General features: G+C 49.1%; 1 pseudogene; it reads right to left on the bottom strand.

Annotated features, from left to right (window-relative positions):
- Positions 1 to 98: 98 nt before the first annotated feature.
- On the bottom strand, positions 99 to 11,789 carry LOC133629329 (T cell receptor delta constant-like; annotated as a pseudogene).
- Positions 11,790 to 17,254: the final 5,465 nt, after the last annotated feature.

Below are 17,254 nucleotides of genomic sequence, written 5' to 3'. Positions count from 1 at the left end.
TGAACAGGTGTAATGACAGAGAACTACAAAAAGACAAGGGGTCATTCCTGGCATGAGCTTCCAGTTTTTCTATAGATCAAGCTATGTGCTTCCTTACCTCAGAAAAGAAACAGCTTGATGCTCATGAGTGCATTGAAGGCAATACTTTTTGCCAGCAGGACTCTCAAGCCCAACACAGTCACAGAGAGCATGTTTGTTTTCTCCCCTTCAGCATCTGTTCAGTGATAGAGAAAAGATGAGAGAGATCATGGTCTAGATTTGGATATCGTGACACTGTCAGAAAGTGGGAAAAAAACCAAACCCAAAGGTTATCGATTCAGGGGAAGATGACAGAGATACATGACAACAACATGGGAGGAGGATATCTGTCTACACTGGGTTTTGCTTTATGATGCTTGTCTGCTGCTAAAGCAGCTGCCTTTTAAAGCAGCTGTATTTTGATTCCCCTACCCCTGAGAAAATAGATTTGCATGCATTTACCACCAACATTGTCATGTATCTTCACAATCTATTAGGTAACTAACCTTGCATAGAGATGTCTGTGGTGTTGCAAATGTTCCCTGTTACTGATTCTTCAGCCTCCTTTTCTGTAGCATGATAATAAAAAAACGTTACAAATGATAGTCACATTTTTAAAAGGATTAAACAAAATGTTCACATGACCCTTCCCATAGGAACACTGGGCAGTACAGCCTGAGGCTCCACTGCCCACTCACTAATTCTAAGATTAATGAAGAGGAGGAGATTTCTCCATGCATTTGCAGAAAACAGAAGAATTATTGAATTGCTTTGGGTTTAGTGTTTGAATGAGTAAAAAAATCAATCCCCTTTTTCAAGAAAAAGAAACAAAATCCCACCACTGTAACTTTTTGCTGTGTTTACAAAGGCTATTTCAGGCTGTGCCAAGATGTTTGCTTCCAGGGGGAAACTATTTAGTCATAACTAAATGTGCATTTTTAAAAAAGACTGTGCCTTACTTTTCTCCCAAAAAAAGTAACTCCAAGTTGTTAAACAGTTCAGATTGTTTATGCTTTTAAACATCTGTCATCTCCACTTGCTCATGTACCAGATGTCTTCCCCATTTCTGCTGGTTACCCAGCACAGCACTCACTAGCAGGAGAAACAGCAAGCATCAGAAGATGCTGCCTCCAGAAATAAGCTGCAGCTGTACCACAAAACTGTACCTAGCAATGCTTCTTTGCCATCGTGTTTGGCTGTGCAAGCCACCTCTGTGCCTTTTGTTGCACTGACCACCTTAATGGTATCGTACAACCCTTCTGATGTCAAAACGGGGGTATTTTGCTCATATATGGCTTCATTAGAGGACACCTCCAAGATGACATTCTTTGTATAGAACTTCCTTGCCAAACAAGCTACTTTCTCGGTGTTGCCATCTTCTTCCAGTTTCTCGACTTCACCACAATGACTTGTGGGTCAGAACTCCTTATGTTGTCTGTAAAAAAAATAAAGCATTGTTTGGGCATGGTTTGGTTTGATTGCCAACTTGTCTGAGGTGCTGTCACTTAAAGTTCATATATACTCCAGCTGTGACTAATTCCTGGCTTTATCAATGACTAACTGCCTTTTCTTCCTCATTATTTCTTACTGCTGCTTCTAAAAGATCAGATAAAGGCAGAGAGTAGGGGTTTTTATGGGAGCTTTCAGTTCACAGGATTCTAAGCCTCCTTTTTTCCAAAGCTCATTCTTTATTTATAAGTAAAGGACCTGCAAACCAGAAGAGAACATTTATTTATTCCCTTCCAAGAGTCAAATTACACCGCTTTCTCAACAATTTAATTCCTAAAAATAACACTTTGATCAAGGACTGTCTTGCATATTCCAGAGACATAGGAGAATAACTGGTTTTCCTTAACTCTCCCTCCCCTCCCCCAAATCTTCTCCTGATGTGGCTAAAAGGTTTAACCACAGCAAGAGTAACAGGACAAAGAGATGTCAGTTTGTTGCTTCACTATTGTGCAAAGTTACCCCAATGAATGACGTTGCAGAAATGAAGTGCTGCTGCTGGACTGGGGGACAAGGTTGATCTTTTCTAGAACAAATGCTCAGATGCAAGAACGACTTTTGTCTCTAAGATGGGGAAGTAGGAGAGAAGCAATCAGAAGTCTGTGAATTGTGGATCTCCACTTCTCCAGGAGTTCCTGACAAGGTCAAGAACTTTCAGCTGTGGGGAAAGTTTTCCTCACTAGACATTGCACGTGCTGTGAGCTATTCCGACACATCAGGAGACAATGAAAAAGAGTAATACTGGTACTTGGTTCAACAAAAATTCTTTTGCTTGTTCTGAAAAGTGTGACCTTTCTCATCCATCTGCTGTGACATATTGTTTGTTCCACAGCTCCAGGGGCAGTTAGAAGTATAATGCAGAATTGGTATAATAAACTGATTTGAAGGGAAGAACAACCCGAGGCCAATGAACTTCTGATGTCCATGGACAAATCTTCTTACAAGCTTCCTTAAATTAGTGCAATAACCTTCAGAGGTAATGTTTTAGTGTTAAGAAACCAACAAACTTCAAGGCATGACAAATGTGCCCGAGCATTGGAGCTTTGAAAGAGCTTAAAAGATGCTGATAAGCTTTCAGAGGATTTGAAATCCCTGCTCTCTCATCTTTCCAAAGAGTTACTCTGAAACTTTTATATACTTTTCTTTTTCAGTTTCGAAGGCATTTTAGAGTTCAGTTCCCAATTCCAAGCAACACACATGAATGATAAAGGTTTCACAACTGCAGAAGCCTTAATTTCAACTACACAGCAGCAGCCTTCTCAAGGAATTTCTTATGACATACAAGTAATGAAACATGATTGCTTAAACTTGAAAGAGATGTCTTTTCAGGAAACAGTGGTCTCAAAATGATTCAGTAGCCAATAAATCATTGTGATTTCTTGAAAAATAAAATATCTTTGCCCTCAGATCATAGATGGAGAAACCAGGCTGGTTCCACATACAAATGTCAGGACAAGATTAGCAACATGAATTTTGATAAAATCAAGAAACTGCAGGGAATCATCCAGCGTGCTTCCTTGCCAGACAGAGCTCAGCTTATGAAGGCTGGTTAGACAGACAAGAAAAGATTTACATGTCCAGCTTGTCAGGAGCATGCTGATGGATCTCTCTGCTAAAAAGAGGTGCATTAGGCTTTGAATTTTGCATGGCATCTGCCTTGCAGGGTGGTCAAAAGATCTTTCAGGTGTAACATTTTTCTCAACACAGGACACTTTTTTAAGGTTTGATCAAGGGGCTCTGATTTTACTCTCTTTGCCACCGGTACCCCAATACTGAACAACTGAGGTGAAAGCCAAGTAGTACTCTGACATAGCTTCACCTACAGCAAACAGATACCAAACAGGAATCAAACATTCACTGAATTCAGTTGACCTATTCAGTTTAACCCCAACTCTGAATAATTTAGTGTCAGGAGGTTGGGACGTCCCTTTTTTCTATAGTAAGTAGCAACAGGACAAGGGGTGATGGGATGAAGCTGGAACACAAAAACTTCCACTTGAGTACAAGAAAAATCTATTTTCCTGTGAGGGGAGGGAGCCCTGGCCCAGGCTGCCCAGGGAGGGTGTGGAGGCTCCTTCCTTAGAGCTCTTCAAGACCCACCTGGACATGTTCCTGTGTGACCTGATCTAGGTGAACCTGCTTCAACAGGAGGGTTGGACTGGATGATCTCTAAAGGTCCCTTCTAACCCCCACCTTCTGTGATTCTGTGATTAAACTAGTACAGAAATGTTCATAAGGCTCCATTCAATGCTTTTGTATATCATCCTTCTCTCGTCTCAGTGCTGTGTTTCTGATTCTGACATAATAGAAATTCTTAAGGACTTAAATGTCAGCCTGCACAGAAACTTTATTTCCCTTTAAACTGTCAAAGCATGACTTTAATACTTAAATCATCTAACTGCATATGAGAATGTAATAGATAGAAAGCCTACAGTCTAAGTAGCTACTTTAAGGCATTAGGGAGTCTGAGTTACAACTCAGACAAGGTTAGTACATAAAGGACATCTACTTGGCTCCACAGTCAGTTGAGTGCTGTTCCCAAAAACAAGCGCAGCTCTAACAGTTTAAACATGTCAATCAAAAAAGGCTCATTTTGCTATTCCTCCCACATGCATTTCCTTTCCAGGTGCTGTAACATGGTTCTGCCAGAGTCTGCCAGTCCTGTGGTTTCTTTGTTATCTGAGAAGAGGCTTTTCATTTTTTCTCATCTCCAGCATTTTTAAACAGTCAATGTACTAGCAAGCTGCTTCTCTGGCATGATGCACTGGGTAAGACTTTCAGCAGGAGCAAATGTACACAGTGGAATTGTGGTTGATAAAGAGAATTATTTCCAAAAGCATCAACTGAGCCCCATTATTTTGCATTATCTGAAAACACATACACAAATCCCTACAACTGCTTGCTTTTGGGAGGGATTTATGTACATACAGGACTCTTGATGTGAGAAACAAGAGCATCATACCAGCATTTCTGTGAATGTCTGAAATGGCAACACCACTGCTCAGTCTTCCCTCTCCCTGTCTTTTGTTTCCTTCTTGCCACATTCTACTATTCTCTGTGGCATATTTTGCTTCTTTCAACAAACAAACAAGCAAATATCATCTTCCAATCAACGTAGAGTGATGTTAAAATAATGGAATCTGGCAGTTTTGTCTGGCCCTACACTTGCAACTGAGGATTTGCTGGTTGGGAGGAACAAATCTTTCTCCAGAATGATAACTTTGTATTCCTTTAGCCCTTTGGAATTTGAAATGGACTTAAATTGTTCCAAAGCAGACATTTATTCCCATGCAAGACACCCAACAGACCTGGACAGATATTAGGCAGCACCTAAGGGAGTCCCATGACTTTCTGGAAGGAGAGCAGGATGTTTTAGATACGTAACATTACATGGGACATTTTTGCAGCACTTTAAGGACATGCAGACCTCTAAAAGCATCGTAACAAGTCTTAAGGTATGCACCTGGACGTTCAGGATAACGAAGATCTACTTAACAAATTCATCTCCTGTCCCATTATTCATACTTCCACAAAAAACCTTGGGGTGACATCCACCTATTCTTTACATCATAAAATTCCAAATAGAGCTGGGAAGAACTAAGGCTTGTTATAATCCCTGCTCATCACATTTGCATTTTCAGAGCCTAGGCAACTTCACAGCCAATTTTCTTTCATTCTAAGCAGTCTTAGACATGAGGCAGCTGTGAAAATTTAAGCCCAAGGATATTGAAGCTCCTTTCTCCTCTGTTTCCATGCCAGTGGAATTATTTACCTGGTGAAACTATGAATGTGGTGTTAGTGTCACTTATGTTAAAGCTAAACATGAAGAGAAATAACAAAATAACTGCCATGCTCCATTCATCTCCTCTTCAGAGGAGCCTGAGGGGTGACCTCATTAATCTTTACAAATCCATAAAGGCTGGGTGTCAGGAAGATGGAGTCAGGCTCTTCTCAGTAATGTCCAATGACAGGACAAGGGGCAATGGGTATAAGCCTGAACATAAGAGGTTCCAAAGAAACAGAAGGAATAATTTCTTCACTGTGAGGGTGAGGGAGCACTGGAACAGGCTGCCTAGGTGGGTTGTAGAGTCTGGGAACATTCAAAACCCACCTGGATGAGTTCCTGTGTGTCTACTCTAGGTGGTCCTGCTCTGGCAGGGGAGTTGGACTGGATGATCTATCGAGGTCCTTTCCAACCCTTAAGAATCTGTAGTGTCAAAAACTAACTTCTTATACCAGAGAGCTAAAGATCCATCTGAAAACATCTCTCCACTGTCAACTCATGACTAAGTTGTTCATTCCTGCTCAAAATGATTCAGTGAAAATCCACTGGAGGGTAAGACACTTCACAGGAAATTTGGGCCAAATTGCTATCCAGTTAACACGTTAAGTAATGTGAGCCAGCAATGTGCCCTCGTGGCCAAGAAGGCCAATGGCACCTTGGGATGCATCAAGAAGAGTGTGGGCAGCAGGTCAAGGGAGGTTCTTCTCCCTGTCTACTCTGCCCTGGTGAGGCCTCATCTGGAGTCCTGTGTCCAGCTCTGGGCTCCTCAGTTCAAGAGGGACAGGGAAGTGCTGGAGAGAGGCCAGTGCAGGGCCACCAAGATGATCAGGGGACTGGAGCATCTTTCATATGAGAAAAGGCTGCGGGACCTGGGGCTGTTTAGTCTGGAGCAGAGGAGACTGAGGGTGGATCTCAATAGTTACAAACATCTCAATGGTGGGTATCAGGAGGTTAGGACATCCCTTTTTTCTATAGTAAGTAGCAACAGGACAAGGGGTGATGGGATGAAGCTGAAACACAAACAGTTCCACTTAAATATAAGAAAAATCTCTTTTCCTGTGAGGTGAGGGAGCCCTGGCCCAGGCTGCCCAGGGAGGGTGTGGAGGATCCTTCCTTGGAGACTGGACATGTTCCTGTGTGACCTGATCTAGGTGGTTCCTGCTTCTGCAGGGGTTTTGGACTGGATGATCTCTAAAGGTCCCTTCCAACCCCACCATTCTGTGATTCTATGAAGTAATGCACACCCAGTGCTTGGGGATGATGGAGCAATAGCAATATATAGAGGCAGCCTTCCTTAGCAGGCTCAAGCTGAGGATTCACCTGGAAACCCTGGACAGAGTGATTATTGCAGCAGAAAGTTCTTACAATGAACCCAAACTGTTAGATTCCTTCATCCTCCTCCACATTAACAACATTTTACAAATAACATAATGACACTTACTTGGCTCAACTGTGAGAGTCGTCCCTCTTCCAAAAATAAGCTTATCTGTCCTCACACTGCTGATACTTACTGCAATCAATCACTCTTTCCTTGTGGTATTCAAAAATGTTGTAAGAACAGGGGTTGAAAAGCCAGATATTTGTCCTAATCATCCACATGTGCAATCCCATGAGGATTTCCAGATCCACATTTTCTTCCAAAACTGGAAAGGGAAAAACAATAATGATTTCAAAGTGAGGACAGAATTTCCAGCTTCTACCTTTCGTCCACCTTTTAGAGACCCTTTGAGCTCTATTCCCAGGATAAACAGAAATATTAAAAGAATGTTGCATTTGCCTCCTTAATCATTTCAGTCACTCAGCTGCTTTTTTCCCCAAAATATGTTGCCTTTTTTCCTCCTCTAGGTTTTTGTACAGGACCCTATGCTGTTTATATCATTGTGGTGACCCAGCCACCACAGTGATAGATTTCATTGCAAAAAACTGTCACTTCCCGCTTCTTTACTACTCAGAATTTGGATTCTAGTCATGTGACTTCTTGAGTGGTTTCTGATGCAATACACCACATAAAGAAATGTGATATCAGTAAACAGTAAAGAAACATGAAAATCCAGCACTTTTAGTGCTATCTCAAAGCATTTATGACAATCTGCTTCACCTTGAACCTGGTTTCAGTTCTCAGGAGTTTATCTGAGCTCTTATCTGGGCTCTAAAAGTTGGTGTCTGAGGGTCATTTAGTGCCTTAGAAAGTCTTTATGCTGGTTTGAGACAAGGAAGCAGGCAAAATGATTGTTCATAAACACAGACTTATTGTGCACTGTTTGAGCTCAGGATCCAGAGAGGAGAAGACAATGCAGAAAAGCAGGACTGGAGCCCTGGACTTCAGGAGAGCAGAATCTGGGCTCTCCTGCTTAGAAAAATCCCATAGGTTATGGCCTGGGAAAGAAGAGGGCCCTGGAGCTGCTTGATTTTCAGAGATTAACTCCTCCAAGTTCAAGAATGTTTCATCTTGACGATGCAGCAAATGAAGAAACTTTCAAGAACATCTGTGGACCAGTTGCCCCAATCTTACCAATTTCTAACTACTTTCATTCTAAATTTCCTAACTCTTTCTGGACTCTCCAGTATTTATGGTCTCAAAACCTGTTTTCATGGGAAATGACAAACATCACATTTATGAATTGTTAAAACATTCCTTTGGATTAGCTGACAGTGGTTTGATGGAATCTGCCTTGATGTGCTAAAGCTGCTTATGCACTCAGGTATCTGATTTTTACTATCTCTTGAGTTATTTTTATAAGGGTTTTGGAAGGATTTTCCCAATTACTCCTGCACCTTTTTTTGTTTCTCAGTTTCTTTGCTCTTGTGAGCTAGATTATTTGACCACAGTGTTGGCTATTCTGTGGGCTATTATTTATTTACCTAAGCCCTTGGCTGAGCTTGAAGGGGGAAATATCTAGTTATGACTGACCAAAGCTGGCTTTTTAATTGGATCATGGAGCAGTCTCTGCATCTTCACACCCAGTTCTAAGACACAAAACGAAACAGCATTACTTCATCCTATTCACAAATCAGTGACTCCCCACTGATACAGTGGTTCCCCACTGGATTACTCCGTGTTTATTTGCATTACTGTTGTCATTACTCTTTATTGTGTTTAAGTGTTTTCTCCTCCTTATTCCCTCATTCCTCCCAGGAAAATGTTGAGATGTCTGATGTGATACTTTCAGTCTCTTGAAATGTTGGCAGAAGAAAGAGAACAAGCTCTAAATGCCTCCTGTAACAGACCTGGGTACATCCAGGTGCCTCTCTCACAGCCTTTGCCTGCTGCCAAGTCTTCCCAGAGCAGTGAGAACACACCCAGTTTGTCACTGGGCTCTCAGATGCAACTGAACAGCCTTTTCCCTTTGGGTGGCCACAGAAACACACTTGCCATCACAGCCTCCCACAAGTTGTTGCAGTACCTCTATGCCCCTTGCCAGGAAAGTCAGCTCAGAGAGGTGTAGCAAGTGCCTTGCCTTGAGGCCAGCAACAACCATCCATGATGGATTTAACCCCCCTCTTTCCAGGTCTGCTCTGGCCCTGCCTGTGTTGCAAGCACTCTGCCCTTTTCAGCCCTCTGCTGCTGCAGAAACAGGGTAGTGAAGTGACACTCTGTTTCCATGGGGCACCAGAAACCATGGTGTCTCTTTCCCCAAGATGCTGTTTGCTGATGACTCCATCAGCCTCCCACACAATCACTTCCTTCATCTTGCTCAGAGGCCACCTGGCCAGTGTCTGTCTGCTTCAGTGAGGAGCAATAAACTGTGATCACTCCAAGGAGCAAAGACTGGAGTGATGCTGGTGTAGCATCAGACACTGGACTGGTAGGAGAACTAAATGGTTCTCTGTGAACTCAGCAGAAAAAGTTTAGCAGAGAAATAGAGCTGGCACCAGGAAGGAGGCAACACCTTCCCCTCTTCTGTGTCAGACAGGAGCTTTTTCTGATTTTCCCATTCAAAACAGTAAGTGCATCTGAAGGACAAAGCCCTTTCTTTCCCAAGCTGGGATGGTGAGGAATCCACTCTCCTGCCCCTGGAATGGCTCTGAATGAGCACAGCAGGGACAAGGACCTCTCACAGGCAAGTAGGGAACAACTACACTGCCCTCCTGAAACCTGTTTTTTTTAAGATGGGCTGCAGTGCCCCATGAGCAGTTTCCAGCCCCAGTTACACCACCAGCCCACAAGATGAGTGAGCAGCAGGTTGGTGCATCCCCATCCCACCTCTGCAGAGGCTGGTCAGATGTCCAACACTGCTGTGCCCTGCAGGGATGGCAGGAAGGGAGCCAGGGGCAGGTCAGGCTGCAGCAGCCAGCACAGCTCCACAGAGCCCTGCAGAGTACAGGGGCAAGCTCAGTTCCCAGGAAACATCAACCCTTTCACTTACCTGTGATGGGGAACATCAGCACACACACGGCAGCACACGTGGCCAGAGCCGCTCGCTCTTGCCTCTCTGCCCGCAGATCAGCTCTGCCCACATCTTCCCTGCCTCAGCTTTGGTCACTGTACTCACCCCAGGCAGTGCTACAGGCTGGGACAGAGAGGCTGGAAAGCTGCTCAGAGGGAAAAGACAGGAGTGTTAATTGGCAGCAGCTGAACATGAGCCAGCGGTGTGCCCAGGTGCCCAAAAACGCCAATAGATTCCAGGCTTGGGTCAGAAATAGTGTGGCCAGCAGAACCAGTGATGGAGGTAACGCCTCTGTGAAGAACAGATTTGAGAAGGGAGGTTGTTGGTCAGTTGCAAAACTGCAGCAGCCACAGGGAGGGAGAATGTGAAAACATCTGGGCAGACCCCAAGGTCAGTGGAGAAGGAGGGGGAGGAGGGTGCTTGGGCACTGGAAGAAAGACTCCTCTGTGATATGTGGTGAGGACCATGGTGAGGCAGCTGTGCCCCTGCAGTCCATGAGGTCCTCAGGGAGCAGAGACCCACTGGCAGCCCGTGGAGGAGCCCAGGCCGCAGCGGGTGGATGCCTGCAGGAGGCTGTGACTGTGCTGGAAGCTCATCCTGGAGCGAGCTCCTGGCAGCAGCTGGGAGCCTGTGGGGAGGTGCCCGTGCAGAGCAGGTTTGTGTCAGCGCTTGTGAGCCTGGGAGGGCCCCGGGCTGGAGCAGTGTGTCCCCGTGGGACTGTTGTGGCGGTGGGTGACCCCCGCTGGGGCAGGGTGTGAGGAGCTGCCCCCATGGCAGGCCCCAGGCTGGAGCAGTCGGTGAGGAGCTGCAGCCCGTGGGAAGGAGCCACGCTGCAGCAGTTGGTGAGGGACTGTCTCCCGTGGGAGGGAGCCCACAGTGCAGCAGTGGGAAGCGTGAGGAGGCCTCTCCCTGAGCAGCAGCAGCGGCAAAGTCCATCTGTGATGAACTGACCACAAGCCCCATGGTCTGCGCTGCTGGGGGGAAGGAAGGGGAGTCCTGGCCAGAGGAGGGGTGGGGGAAGGTGTTTTTCAGACGGTTTTATTTCTCATCTCCTTGCTCCTCTTTTGTAATAATCAAACCTTTTTCTCCCCAAGTTGAGTCTGTTTTGCCCGTGACGCTCACTGCTGAGTGACCTCTCTGTCCTTAACTCACAAGTGGTTTGTTCTATTTCTCTCTCTTTCCTGTCCCATTTAGGAGGGGGAGTGATTTAATGACTTGGTGGACACTGGTCTAAACTACCACAACTCACCTGGCAGCAAAACCTCTCTGGGCAAAAAGAGATGTGCTGTAGGGCCACCCCAAGTTTTCTCTGGAGCAGCACTGCACGCCGTTGCTGCTGGGATTCTGAAGATGGCCCCACAGCTCTCAAGCTGTCCCTTGCTCCTGTTACAGTCTCAGATCTGGGAAAAAAAAAGCACAAATTCCCTATTCTGCTCCAAAGCTTCAAAATGACACTGTATTTCCCTCATTTTCTCTACCCAGTCCTCAGGCAGCTAAGTTGTGGGCTACACTGAGTGAGCCTGAGCCATGCCCAAAACCACAGCAAGGCTATTTACAGACCCCACCAGCTGGGCCATGGCTGGGTGGGAACCAAAGCTAACAGCAAAAACTGTTTACAAAGGCCAAAAGGTTATGGAGTGTGACAGGGGTAAGGATCAGCCTGAGACATGGGGAGATGGCAATCAGAAGGGTCAGGACAGAAAGGGACAAAACCAACTGAAATGACCCTTTCAGAATCAACACTGGAAAACTGATGCTGTAACTACACAACTCTCCGGGGAGCAGCACTGAAAAAGTGTGGGAATAGTCCCCAGTTTTGAGGCCCAGAGTTGGGGCAGTGCCAGGAGGTTTCTGATGAAACTCATTTACATTTCCCGTCCCTGTGTGTGCGAACAGCACAGAAGTAGCGGGCAGAGTCCTGTGGGCTCGGGGCACTTAGAGACAGAGCTGTCCTAAACCGGGAATTGTCCCGGGACACAGAGGCTCGACCATTCACTGCCGGTGCACGTTGAATCAGTGATGAACTAGGGGAGATAAAGGACACCCACTCCAGCCTGCCTCCGGGTGCCGGACGGTACCATCTCATTGCGCATGTCCCGAAGTCGAAGCCGTGTCCGCGGCAGAAGAGGAGCACGGAGTCCCCGGGCGCTCGCTGCCCTCCGCCGGCCTCCACCAGCCTCAGCTGCGCCCACACGCCTGCGGACGGACGGACGGACGGAGAGCGCGGGCACCGGGCACGGCGCGCCCACGGCCCGAGGACGGGCACCCGCCGCCCCAGCGCCCCCCGCCCGGCCCGGACACAGCCGCAACAGCGGGGCAAGCCCCGCACCCGAACCCTCCCTCACCCTGCTCTTCCCTCTCTCCTTCTCACTTTCCCTCGCCCTCTCCCGGCTTCTCCTTCTCTCTCCACCCGTCCCTCTCCCTGTTCTCCCCCTCCCTGTCCCCCTCCCTCCCGCTGCCGCTGCCCCCGCCCCGGGCTCGCCGCCCTCCCCGCCCGCCGCCTCTCACCTGCCGGCCCCAAGGCCAAGCCCGAGCCCAGCAGCCACGGCCCCGGCCCGGCCGCCATCGGCGGAACAAGGGCCCGGCGGGGCCGCACACGAGCCGAGCGGAGCCGAGCTCGGGCCCGCCGCTACCCGCCCCGTCGCCTCGGCCCCTCGCCGCCACAGCGCCCGCGCCTCTGCCCGAAGCCCGCACGGCCGCCCCGGCCCGGCCCCCCGGCGACAGGGCCCCTCCGCGCAGGAGAAGGGGCGGCGCCACAGCACCGGCGCGGGCTGGCCCCCTGCTCGGCCCCAGCGCTCCTGCGCACACGCTCAGCCCCTGCCGAACGGTGCTGGCGAGCTTCAGAGCTGCAGGAAACGAGGGGACGGTGCCGCAGATGACCCGACGGCATCAAAAGGCTGCTCCGTTCCATCGGCGCTAAGAGCCGCGGCAGAGATGTGGCGGGGGGAGACGTGCGGGAACGGACAGCATTTGCCTTCAGCACATGTGCGGCTGACAGCGCTCTGCAACGAGCGGCTGATCCAGCGCAGGGTTGTGCTGCTGATAGCCTGAGGCACCTCAGCCGGCTGCAGCAGTGGGCTGCCAGCAGCCTCACAGAGCTCAACAAGCACTTAGGACACATTGCTGCACCGGGAGCAGAACAGCCCTAAGCACCAGGACAGTCCATGCTCACCCAGCTGGAAACAGCTCTGCAGAGAAACACCTCGGGGTTGTGGTGGACACCAAAGTTTCCGTGAGCCAGCAACGTGCCCTGGCGGCAAGGGCAGCCAGCGGCATCATGGGCTTCTCCTCTCTCTACTCCTCCCTCTCCTCCCCGCCTGCGCGCCACCAACAGCCCTGCGCAAGGGACGGGCTGTCAGCCGGCAGCGGCAACTCGCGGGTGTCTCCCCGTGCCCCGCACCCCCAGCCCGCTCTCTTTGACAACTTCCATCTCTTCTATCAGTTTCTAACCATCCTTTGACCAATTCTGTCTGTCTCTTTAGGATCACCCCAATTCAAGCTAACTTGAGGCCAGGCTGATTTGTTCAGGCTATAGGGTTTATGGCACATTCCTGCCAAATCTCTTCTCTCTGGACTGAACAACTCTCAATGGCATGTCACCATCAACTCAAGCTTTGACCTTGAACAAATATTGGAGAATGTTGACACACATTACCCACATTTTTCCTGACCCTGAACACTGATTTCCTCACACACATCACACCAGAGGGGCTTCAAACACCCTGGACACTGATTCCCTCACACACATCACACCAGAGGGGCTTCAAACCTTTTATGTTCACACACTGGGCACAAATCATTTCCCACAGACACACACTGGCTGTTACAGAACAGTGGGGAGAGCAGCGGGGAGGGTGCTGCAGAGGCCGGCTCTGCAGGACGCCTCAGTCTGATCCCTCACCAGTGACCTCTCCTCCTTCCTCTCCTTCCTTCCCCTGTTGCCATGTTGGGCTCCCTGGCCTCACCTTCCCTCTGTGCCCTGAGGCGAGCCCGCCTCTGATTGGCTGCGGGGCTGTCACTGCCCTGGCTGGGCCCGCCCTCCCTGAGGCAGCGTTTTCTCTGATTGGCTGAGGAGCTGTCACTCTCTCCTGGGCTGGGCCCGCCCTCCCTGAGGCGATGGTGTCTCTGATTGGCTGCGGGGCTGCCACAGCTGTGGCTGGGCCCGCCCTCCCTGAGGCACCGCCGCCTCCGATTGGCCGCGGCGCACACGTCAATCACGGCTGTGCCCGCGTCCTGGGCTGCCATTGGCTGTGCGGGGCTCTGGCTCCCCTGTGGGCAGCCGCTGCCAGGACAGCAGCTCTGCCTCTGGGCTCGGCGCTGCCCGAGCCAGGCTGTAACAAAGACGCGATGGACACGGAGGGACAGGAGAAAGCCCCCAGCCCTTCAGGAAGGTCTCAGAGCAGCCTGTCAGGCAGCAAGGGCTGGGAGGGTGGAACTTGGCTGGCTGACATGGATCCTAGGACCTCTCTACAAGGGTAGGACACCCGGGGCTGAGGGCTTCCTTCTGTCCCTCAGCGTCCTGGCGTTTGCAGGGTGGGCTGAGCAGACTCGCTGTGCACCATGAGGGACACCTCACACCGCAAAAGAGGGAAGTGGGGCAGAGCTTGGCTGGCTGAAAGGGTCCCCTGGCATCTCTCTGGAGGGGAAGGAAAGCTGCGACTGCCGGCGTTCCTCTGCCGCTCAGGCTCTGCCGCTGATTTCTTGTCTCCGAGCCCCTCCTTCTGGCAGAGCAGCCGTCCTGCATGCGACTGACACCCCTCCCGCAGCCAAAGGGACGAGCAAAGTCCCTCACAGCCAGCCAGACTCCACATCTTGTCCCACAACACTCCAGCAAAAGACACCTTTCCCCTCAAAAACCCACCTGAACCCCACTTTTCCCCTCAAAACCTCACCCAAACGCCACTTTTCCCCTCAGAATCAGGAATTGTTTGGTGGTTAAAGCCCCTGAAGCTGCTGCAGTCCCAGCGCTCCCCACACCCTGCCCAGCCCAGCACTGACCCACGGCCTCAGCACCTCAGCCCCACGGCTTTGGGGTCCCTCCAGGGCTGGGCACTACCCCAGCTCCCTGGGCAGCCTGGCACAGGGGCTCACACCCCTCTCAGGGAAATGGTTCTGCCTCAGCTCCAGCCTCAACTCCCATCCAAACTGCACTTATTCCCCTCAAAACTCCACCAATAACTCCACTTTGCCCTCAAATCTCTACTAAACTCCCACTTTCTCCCTCAAAACTCCACCAAAAACCCACTTTTTCCCCTCAATTCTCCACTAAACTCCCACTTTCTCCTCAAAACTCCACCAAAACCCCCTTTTCCCCTCAATTCTCCACTAAACTCCCACTTTCTCCTCAAAACTCCTTGAAAACCCCACTTTTCCCCTCAAATCTCCACTAAACTCCCACTTTCTCCTCAAAACTTCTTAAAAACCCCGCTTTTTCCCCACAAAACCCCCAAAGCCCCACTTTTCCCCTCAAAACTCTAACAAACACTTTTTCCTCTAAATTCCAAGAAATCCTTTTTTTTCCCCACAATACTCCACCAAAATCCTACTTTTTCCCTCAAAACTCCTTCAAGATATGACTTTTTCCCTCCAAAACACCACAAAAACCCCACTTTTTCCTCAAAACTCCACTGAAACCCCTTTTTTCCTCAAAACTCCATCAAAATCCCACTTTTTTACTCTGAAAGCCCCCCAAACCCCCAGTTTTTCCCTCCAAACTCTGACAGAATCTCAATTTGCCTTCAAAATTGCACCACAACTCCATCAAAAACCCCCTTTTCCCCTCAAATCTCTACTACCACTTTTTCCCTCAAAACCCCTTCAAAACCCAACTTTTTCCCACTAAAACACACCTTTTCTCCTCAAAGGTCCACTGAACTCCACCTTCTCCCCTCAAAACCCCCCTTTTATCCCTTAAGACCCCAAAACCTCCCCTCTTTCCCCTCAAAACCTCCGTTTTTCCCCTCAACCCCCCCTTTTCCCCTCAAAAACCCCTCTTTTAACCCTTAAGACCCCAAAACCTCCCATTTTCCCCTCAAAACCGCAATTTTTCCCATCAAACCCCCATTTTCCCCTCAAAACCCCTCTTTTATCCCTTAAGACCACAAAAACTCCCCATTTTCTCCTCAAAACCCCCTTTTTGCCCTCGAAGGACCCCTTTCATCCCTTAAGATCCCCAAATCTCTCCTTTTTCTCCTCAAAACCTCCCTTTTTCCTCCTAAAACCCCCTTTTTCCTCTCAAAAACTCCTCTTTTAACCCTTAAGACCCCAAAACTTCCCCCTTTTCCCCTCTAAACCCCCCTTTTATTCCTTAAGACCCCCAAACCCCCCTTTATCCTCTCAAAATCTCCGTTTTTCCCCTAAATGCCCCCTTTTTCCCTTCAAAACCTCTCTTTTATCCCTTAAGATCCCCAAACCTCCCTTTTTTCACCTCAAAACCACTTTTTATCCCTTAAGATCCTAAAACTCCCCCTGTTTTGCCCTCAAATCTTGCCTTTTATCCCCTAAGACCGCAAACCTTCCTTTTTCCCCTCAAAACCACCTTTTATCCCTTAAGATCCCCAATCTCCCCCCCTTTCCCCTCAAAACCCCCCTTTTATCCTTTAAGACTCCACAACTCTCCCTTTTTCCCCCAAAAGTCTCCTTTTATCCCTTAAGACCACAAAATCTCCCCTTTTTCCCCTCAAAACCCTTTTTCCCCTCAAATCCTTCGTTTTTCCCCTCACCCCAGCCCTTTTTCCCTCAAACTCAACTTTTTCTCTCAAAACTCCACCAAAACTCCCCTTTTCCCCTCAAAACTCCTCTAAACTCCCACTTTTGCCTCAAAACTTCACCAAACCTCACGTTTTGGCTCAAAACTCCCCCCAAACCCCCCTTTTTCCCCTCAATACCCCACTTTTGCCCCTCAAGACCCTCAAACACCCCATTTATCTCCTCAAAACTCCCCCAAAACCTCCCTTTTCCCCCCTCAAAACCTCTCTTATCCCTTAAGACCCCAAAACCTCCCCATTTTCTCCTCAAAACCCCCTTTATCCCCTCAAAACCCCCCTTTTCGACTCAACCCCCCCTTTTATCCCTTAAGACCCCAAAACCCCCCTTTTTCCCCTCAAAACCCCTCTTTTATCCCTTTAGACCCCAAAACCTCCCATTTTCCCCTCAAAGCCTCCATTTTTCCCCTCAAACCCCCCCTTTTCCTCTCAAAACCCCTCTTTTATCGCTTAAGACCCCAAAACCCCTTTTTCCCCTCAAAACCCCCTTTTTCCCGCCTTTAGACCCAAAGCCGCCCCTTTTCCCCTCAGCGCCAGGCCCCGCCCCTCCCCTCGGCCCGTCCATTTCTCACGGGGGGGGTGCGAAACAAACCCCCCTCATTTTATACAAAACCTTTATTCTGTAACAGTGTGTGTTGGGGTGGGGGGTCCCCCAAACCTCCCCCCGCGACCCCCCAACACTGAGAGGGGGGAGCACAGCGGGTGCCAAGGGGGGGGACACACATAGGTGTGTGTCCCCCCCCCGCCATCATCCCGAGGGCCACAATGCCGCCCCCCCCCGCCTTAAATCTCTT

Source organism: Colius striatus, unplaced genomic scaffold (assembly GCF_028858725.1).
Source record: "Colius striatus isolate bColStr4 unplaced genomic scaffold, bColStr4.1.hap1 scaffold_38, whole genome shotgun sequence".
Classification (NCBI taxonomy): Eukaryota; Metazoa; Chordata; class Aves; order Coliiformes; family Coliidae; genus Colius; species Colius striatus.
This window is presented reverse-complemented; position numbering and strand designations above follow the sequence as displayed.